The sequence below is a fragment of the Elephas maximus genome, chromosome 23 (genome assembly GCF_024166365.1).
Source record: "Elephas maximus indicus isolate mEleMax1 chromosome 23, mEleMax1 primary haplotype, whole genome shotgun sequence".
Classification (NCBI taxonomy): domain Eukaryota; kingdom Metazoa; phylum Chordata; class Mammalia; order Proboscidea; family Elephantidae; genus Elephas; species Elephas maximus.
The window spans coordinates 10,470,388-10,478,818 of NC_064841.1; positions in this window are offsets into that span (position 1 = coordinate 10,470,388).

Here is an 8,431-nt window from a genome sequence, read left to right on the forward strand (position 1 = left end):
GACAGTGCTGCCTCCCAAATGAAGAAATATCTCCCCCAAGCTCTTTATTAAACACTCGGGTAATTGAGTTACATCCTGGCTGAAACCATGCCTTCCAAGTACCTAATGATCTTCGTGTGTGTCTTTGTCTTTCCCACTGAAGCCTGGCATGCAAAGGTCATCTGAAAGAGCTTCTATTTTTCTCAACATGAAAATAACAGTTTGGTGGTCTGTTTGGGTATCGCCATGCTCAGGCCTAAAGACAACAACAACAACAAAACATTGCCATGGAGTCGATTAAATGGGTTGCCAGTCTTTCTTCTGGGGTGCTGCTGTGTGGGTTCAAACTGCTGACCTTTACGCTAGTGGTCTAGCACAAACCATGTGTGCTGCCCAGGGACCTATGCTCAGGCTTATAGGGATTCTTTTAAGGATAAAATCAGAATAACTGTTAATTTTTTGCCTGATTATTATGTTTCCCCCCTTGTATTATTTTCATGGGGGCAGTGGTAGCTCAGTAGTAGGATTCTCACCTTTTATGATGGAGACCCAGGTTCAATTCCAACTAATGCAACTCAGGCACGGTCACCAACCATTTTCCAGTGGAGGTTTGTGTGCTGTTGTCATGCTCAGCAGTTTTCAGCAGGGCTTCCAGACTAAGATTAACTAGGAAGAAAGGCCTGGCAATCTACTTCCAAAAAATCAGGGAAAACCCTATGGATTTACAACAGGCTGATCCACAACCAATCACGGGGCTGGCACAGGACCAGGCAGCATTTCCTTCTGTTGTGTGTGGGGTCTCTGTAAGTCAGCACCGACGCTACAGCAACTAGCGGCAACAACGTTAATACAAGTTCTTTAAGTTAATCACCTGCTTTCCTACACGACGTGATGGAATTAGCACCGTTTTCCCAATCTACTGGTTCAGCTATGACACCCATATAGGAGTAAAAGCTCTACCTTCACAAAGGGTAACGACAAAGAAAGATTGGCACTGGGTAGACAGGAAGGAGAGGAAATGTACTGATGGGTAGACAGGAGGCAGAGAGGACCAAGTTGGAAGAGCAGCTGGAGATCAAGGGAGGCATTAAATCAGACCTCTACTGGACATTTTGCCAACTGCTAGGGAGCGTGATTCAGTTACTGTTTGCTTTCAGTGTCACTGTCATGCCTACAGGCCTAAGTCAGGCAATGGCCCTCCTTGGAGCTGGTGTTACATGATGGCTGGAGGACTCTGTGGAACAGGAAGCCTGCTAGTTCATTTTAATTCTAGAGGTTAGAATCTAGACCAATAGGCAGAATTTTATAGGGACTCCAATTTTAGTTGAGTCAAAAGCAAGTAGCTCCATTATCATGGTGAGACCTGCCCTGTTACGGACTCGCACCTGCTCCCAGGGGACCAGGAGGCTGGATTCTGCCACGGCTCAGGGATCCTTGGCCAGGGAAGCTGGGGAAAGGATTTCAGAGAAGTCAGATTGGATGAACTCTGAGGTTCCTTCTAAAGATTCTAGGAAACGTGTCTTGGATGCATTTCTAAAGATAATTTCAGACATCTCAGGGTTGCAGTGAGAAGAAAAACATTGATGTTTTATTGAGCACATACATAAAAAAAATATGCCCGAACAAATAAGCACTTTAAACGCTCCTCGCCCCTCCGTAAGGAAGAGAAAACACTCCAGCTCAGAGGGTTAAGAACATTCTGGAAGGGCATTCCAGCAGAATTAGGGAAAGAGGTAAGATGTTTATATCAAGACTCTGCGTCAACGTAACCTGTGCTCTTAACTATCCACCCTATGGCCTCCTTAAGAAACCTTGGTGGTGTAATGGTTAAGACTGGCTGCTAACCCAAAGGTTGGTAGTTGGGATCCACCAGACACTTCTTAGAAACCCTATGGGGCAGCTCTACCCTGTCCTATAGGGTCGCTATGAGTTGGAATCGGCTCAAAGCTTTGGTTTTTGGTTTTGGTTATGGTCTCCTTAATAGATTTCTTTCCTTTTAGAAAGGAAAAGTCTATGTGTGAAGTAGAAAATCCTTCTGAATAACAAAAAAATATGATTTGTTTTCTTATTACAAGATAGTATAATTGCTCTCTTGGTTTTTTCTCTGGTAGAAAAATCGGATACACAGACAAGCAGATGGAAGAAGAGAAAACCAATGGTATTCCCACCACCAGCAGATAAGGACCGTTCTCATTTTGCTGGCAGTTGTTTTCCAACACCCTAGCAGATGCAAATGCACTTTATAATCCACTGGCCTTTTTTTTTTTTTTAACTTTTTTTTTGTGCTTTAGGTGAAAATTTACAGAGCAAATTAGTTTCTTGTTCAAAAATTTATACACAAATTGTTTTGTGACATTGGTTGCAATCCCCACAATATGTCAGCATTCTCCCCCTTTCCCTTTCCGCCCTGGGCTCCCCGTTTCCATTCCTCTGGTTTTCCTGCCCCTGCCTACCTTTTCGTCTTTGCTTTGGTGCAGGTGTTGCCTATTTGGTCTTGCATACTTGATTATCTAAAGAGCACATTCCTCGTGGGTACTGTCTGTTTTATAAAACAAAACAAAACAAAAAACTCAAACCCGTTGCTGTCAAGTCGATTCCGACTCATAGCGACCCTATAGAGCAGAGTAGAACTGCCCCATGGGGTTTCTAAGGGGCACCTGGTGGATTTGAACTGCCAACTTTTGGTTAGCAGACGTAGCTCTTAACCACTATACCACCAGGGTTTCCATTTGTTTAATAGGCCTGCCTAATATTTGGCTGAAATGTGAACTTAGGCAGTGGTTTCGGTTCTGAGTTAGAAGGGGGCCTGGGAGCCGTAGTCTCGGGGATTCCTCCAGTCTCTGCCAGAGCAGTAAACCTGGTCATTTTTGTGAATTTGAATTTTGTTCTACACTTTTCTCCTGCTCTGTCTGGGACCCTCTATTGTGTTTACTGTCAGAGAGGTTAGTGGTGGTAGCCAGGCACCGTCTAGTTCTGGGATCTGGCTGGTGGAGGCCATGATCCATGTGGTCCATCAGTCCTTTGGACTAATTGCTTCCTTGAGTCTTTGGTTTTCTTCATTCTCCTTTGCTCCAGACAGGATGAGACTAATAGATATATCTTAGATGGCTACTCACAAGCTTTTAAGGCCCCAGATGCTACTCACCAAAGTAGGATGCGGAACACTTTTTTTTAATGAACTATGGTATGCCGATTGGCCTAGATGTCCCCTGCGACCATAGTCCCCAGCCCTCAGTCCCAGTAACTCGGTCCCTCTAGGTGTTTGGTTGTGTCTAGGAAGCTTCTATGACTGTGTCCGCCTTGTAGGACATGCTGCACATACGAACATGTGGTGTATGTGGGTATATTCCTATACACCCTTCTTTCCCTACTCAGTATACATATCTACCTTGGATCTGCTTGTAAATTATTGTTTGTTTTTACTGTTGTTGTAAGGTTGTATTATTTACTGTGGTTGCCTTTTTTTTTTTTTTCTGGTGTTCCTCTCAGTGTCTTCCTTTGCGTTGATCAGGTGGTGCTGGCTTTCTGTATATTGTGTATTGCCTTTCCCTTCAACACAGTTAACATTTGTCTGCTATCTAGTTAGTGATTTCCCCTACCCACCTCTCCCCCTTTTGTAACCATCAAAGATTATTTCTTTCTGTGTGTAAACCTTTTCTTGAGTTTTTTGAATAGTGGTCTCATATAATATTTGTCCTTTTGTGACGGACTTATTTCACTCAGCATAGTGCCCTCCAGGTTCATCCATGTTGTGAGATGTTTCGCAGGTTCGTCAGTGTTCTTTACCATTGTGTAGTGTTCCTTTGTGTGTAAGTACCATAATTTGTTTATCCATTCATCTGTTGATGGACACTTAGGTTGTTTCTATCTTTTTGCTACGGTGAATAACGCTGCAATGAACGTGGGTGTGCATAAGTCCATTCATGTGACAGCTCTTATTTTTCTAGGATATGTTCCTAGGAGTAGGATTGTTGAATTGTATGATATTTTAAGGAAGTTCCATATCATTTCCATAGTGCTTATACCATCTTACATTCCCACCAATAGCGTATGAGAGTTCCAATCTCCCCACAACCTCGGCAGCATTTATTGTTTTCTGAATTTTTGATTAATGCCATTCTTGTGGGGGTGATGGTATCTCATGGTGGTTTTGATTTGTATTCCTCTAATGACTACTGATTGCAAGCATCTTTTCATGTATTTGTTGATTGCCTCCTACCTGCTTTCAACAGGGAGTCTTAGGAATAATACCACCAAGGAAGACAAGGGTTCTGGGAATGTAAAGGATGGCTTAATCAAACATGGATGCCACCTTAGAGCTAGGCAGCCTTTTCTGCCCTTTGGGGCCTGGGTGTTTTTTTTCTTTCTCCATGGACTGTGCCTTTTGTCTGTAAAAGTTAGTGTCATGGCCCTTTGATCCACACTAGTCAACACAGATCTGATGTCCTAGAGTTTTGGGCTAGCAACTGAAGCTGCCTAGCTATCCTGTGTGAGCAAATAGACTGAAGTAAAGGATATTGCAGGTCGTACTATGTTTTTCTTCAAAGCATTTACTGAGTACTGGAAGGGGGAGGCCTGAGGTAATTTATTTCCTGTGTGGAGAAGGGGAAACACTGTAAAATAGTCACCCTTCTGGAATGCCCTGACCAGCTGAGATATCAAACCCTTGCGTGGTGACTAACTCATTTATTAATTGTTTGATCAGATCTTCAAGCAGGAAGTGAAGCACCTATTCTGGAGAAGGGCCATGCTGGGGGTAAGGGAGGTTTGGTGAAATTCACCCTGGGAGGCCCCTCACCAACAGACTGCCCCAGGCACTGGCGAGAATTTGGTGAGATTCTGGGAATCATCTTTGTGCCACCCCAGGCTAGATAGAATTCACTCTCAGAAGGGTGGTCACCAACAGACTGCCCTAGGCACTAGACAGAATTGTGACACCCCAGACTTGATGGTCTGTTTCCTGCTCTCAGTTCCTGTGAGCGTTAGGCAGTGAAGCCCTTAAACCAAAATGGCGGAAGCCTTCATTTCCGGAGTCTGCATGGAGGAGGTGGCTAAGGAGACTGAGCCACGCTTTACAGCCAGCCCTGTTGGAAGAAGACCTCAGAAGCAAGGGCAGATGGCAGCTTTGAAAGGGACAAGAAAGATAAGAGGGATCCCTGGGGAAAGAAAGGGAAAAGAACGCAAACACTGACCGCAAGGGATCAAGCAGCAGGAGGTTCAGAGGGTCCTCCCAGAGATGCAGGTACCTGATTCATGAGACTGTTTTCCGTGGAACTGGGGGCACACAGACTACTTACGCAAAGCTTATTACTGCTTCTCAGCCAGCTTAGAAACCTTGCAGCGGGTGAAGAATCACCGAGTCACCAGTGCAGTGCCATGCAATCAGTAAGCGTAGTTGAAGCACTCACCATATGTCGAACACCGTGCCACGTGCTGTCCTGGTCAACAAAATCCATCTAAGACTCGCTTTCTGCCCTCAAGGGGATTAGAACCTCTTACTTGAAATAAGAGACAAAGAGACTCATGCACAGGGGTTAGATGAGTTAACTGCTACTTGGTGGAGGACGTACGATTAGGTTCTTCCGCTAGACTTACAGTGAATTATTATTATTATTTTTTATGCATCTAGTTCATCAGGAAGGAGATGGGGACCTCCGCCCGTTCATACGTGGATGTTACAAAGTTCAGGTTCCCATCTTTGCTTGCCTAATTATTGGAAACAATTTCTTAAAAGCGATTCCCAAGAGGATGAAAGAAAAAAAATAAAAGCAAATATCAGTGGGCATCGCATGCAAAAAGTATAAGAACTATTTTAAGAAACTTTTGTGTATACAGACTTTGAGTAATAGTGTAACCTGTTTTGCTTACTATGCGTCCCTAACCAAAAAATAAATGTCTAAAGCATAACACTACTCAGAGGGTTGGCCAGTACCCAACCCAGTGCCCTTGAGTCGATGAGGGTTGGCAATCTTCATCAAATGCAAAGCCAATCTTGCTTGATCCTGTTTAAAGTGCTTGGGGCCTTCCCTTGCCCTCAGATCTTAAACTCAGCCCTTTTTGATTTGCCTGTTCACCAGGCCAAGCCTCCCATCTTCCTGCTTTCTCCTCTGCCCCCTCAATTTGCTTTGCTCTTACACTCCTCCAGGACTCAGCTCAGTGGTTGCTTCCTTCCTGAAGCCCTATTTTCCAAAAAGTAAAAAAGTGTTTCATGGCCAAAATATGTTTGGAAAAATCTGGATAAAACAAAGTTAAATAGACTTCTGAATGGCATAACTTTTTAGAGCTTTTAACTTGGCATTTGCTTGTAATTATTTAAGGAGGGTTGGGGAATATAATGTCTAGTGTTTCCCAAAATTCAGTGTCCACAGGACACGTCTGTTTTCTGCATCTCGAAGGACTAGGATTCTGCAGCTCACCCTTTAGGAAATGTGGAGCTAGCTCATTTCTCAAGAGCTTGTGATGGAATCTGTGTTGGTGGGGAGAAGGTCAGTAGCTATTTCGGACGGGGGAAGTTAACAAGAGGAAAGGTTGAAGATGGGATGAGGCATGTCTTGGGGAGATGTAAGGAGCTGGATGCACCCAGGGGTGGGCTGGGAGCAGTGCTGGAAGCCAGTATGGCTTCCATTGACCCGAAGAATGGGAAGTATCTGGCTTGAGTGCAGGCAGTAGCTATTACTGAAGTGGAACAATTATCTCTGATGCTCCAAGCCTGGCTCCTCCATGCCTGGATGAGCATTCCAAGAGGGAAAATATCCTGGGAGATACTAGATTACAAAAGGACCAAATGACCTGCAGAATAAGAGAACACAGATCCCACTCCCAATGTTTCTATCTCTTCATCTAACCAGAGTCGTCATCCCAGGATAGTAAGAACCAACATTTATATAAAATTTACTAGATGCCAGGCACTGGTCCAAGAGCTTTATGTTATCAACTCACTTAATCCTCAGAGTTATCCTATAAGGCAGGTACAGTGGCATACTGGTTAAGAGCTCGGCTGCTTACCAAAAGGTCAGCAGTTTGAATCTACCAACCGCTCCTTGGAAACCATATGGGGTAGTGCTACTCTGTTCTATAATGTCACTATGAGTGGGAGTCAACTTGAGGGCAAGGAGTTACTGTTGCCTCTATTTTAGAGAGGAAGAAACCAAAACAACTAGTGAGTGGTTTTTCTGGTCACCCACTGATGCATCACAAACTACCTCAAAACAGAATTGGAAACGACAACCATTTTATTATACCTGACGATTTTGTGGATCAGGAATTTGCGTTGGGTCCAACTAGGTGATTCCTACTGCCCCCTGTGGCATCAAGTGAGATCATTTGTCTTTATTCAGCTAGTGGGCGCCCTGGTCTAGAGGGTCCAAGATGGCGTCACTCACATTCCTGGAAGAAAGGGCTATAAGACTGGCTTCAGCTGGGCCTCCCTCTCTAGCAGTGGTTTCTCTAGCAGTGTAGCTAGACGTTACATGGTGGATCAAGGCTCCAAGAGACAAGAAGTAGAAGCTTCCAGTTTCTTAGGGCCTGGCCCAGAAACAGGCATGGGGTTACTTTTCCTTGTGATAGAATCTGCACTGGTCAAAAGAGTCACAGAGTCATCTCAGATTCAAAGGAAGGAACATAGACCTCACCTCTCCAGGACAGGAATGTCAAAGAATTTATAGTCATTAATCCACCACAGTAAGAACTTGGCTGCTAACCAAAAAGTCAGCAGTTTGTATCTACCAGCTGCTCCTTGGAAACCCTATGGGGCAATTCTACTCTGTCCTATAGGGTCGCTATGAGTCGGAATCAATTCAATGGCAACAGGTTTTTGGTTTTGGTGTCCACCACAGTGATAGGGGTGAGATTTGAACCCAGGGAGTCTGGCTCCAGGGACCATCCTTTTAACCACCACAATATAGTGCGTCAAAAACCAGAAACGGTTGATCACCTACTATTTGATCTCACAGAGAGGGGTGACAGCATGCATTTCGGTTCACAGTAAGGGACTTTCTCAGTCATAGCCTGAATGATCTGGGTAGTCTGTGTGGGTAGACACAGCTTGAGTTAAATATGGGCTTGAAGGTCTAGCAGGCACCATCTGCACCCTCACAGGCAGCATCTTTAATTTTTTCAAAATGAGAACGAGCAGGTGCAAGTGTGGCCCTGCTTCATGACTGACAAAGAGGCATGTGTGGCCTTCTCTAACACAGTACAAAAGGTCACCACCATGACCCCTCAGAGAGGTGTAAGCCCCAGCTGATCAATTCTGCCCCTGTGACCTGTCCAAGTATCGATTTGTTTCAGCGTTCTTTCATATCACCATGGTTATAGGTAAAAAGTTAACTTTTGACAGGAACTCACCTCCCACCTGCTCCCCATGAAGTCAAACATCATTAACTGAGGCTCCTCATCTCTTTTTAAAGCTAAATGCACACACAGATTCTAAAGTAGACTAGTTTAGACATTC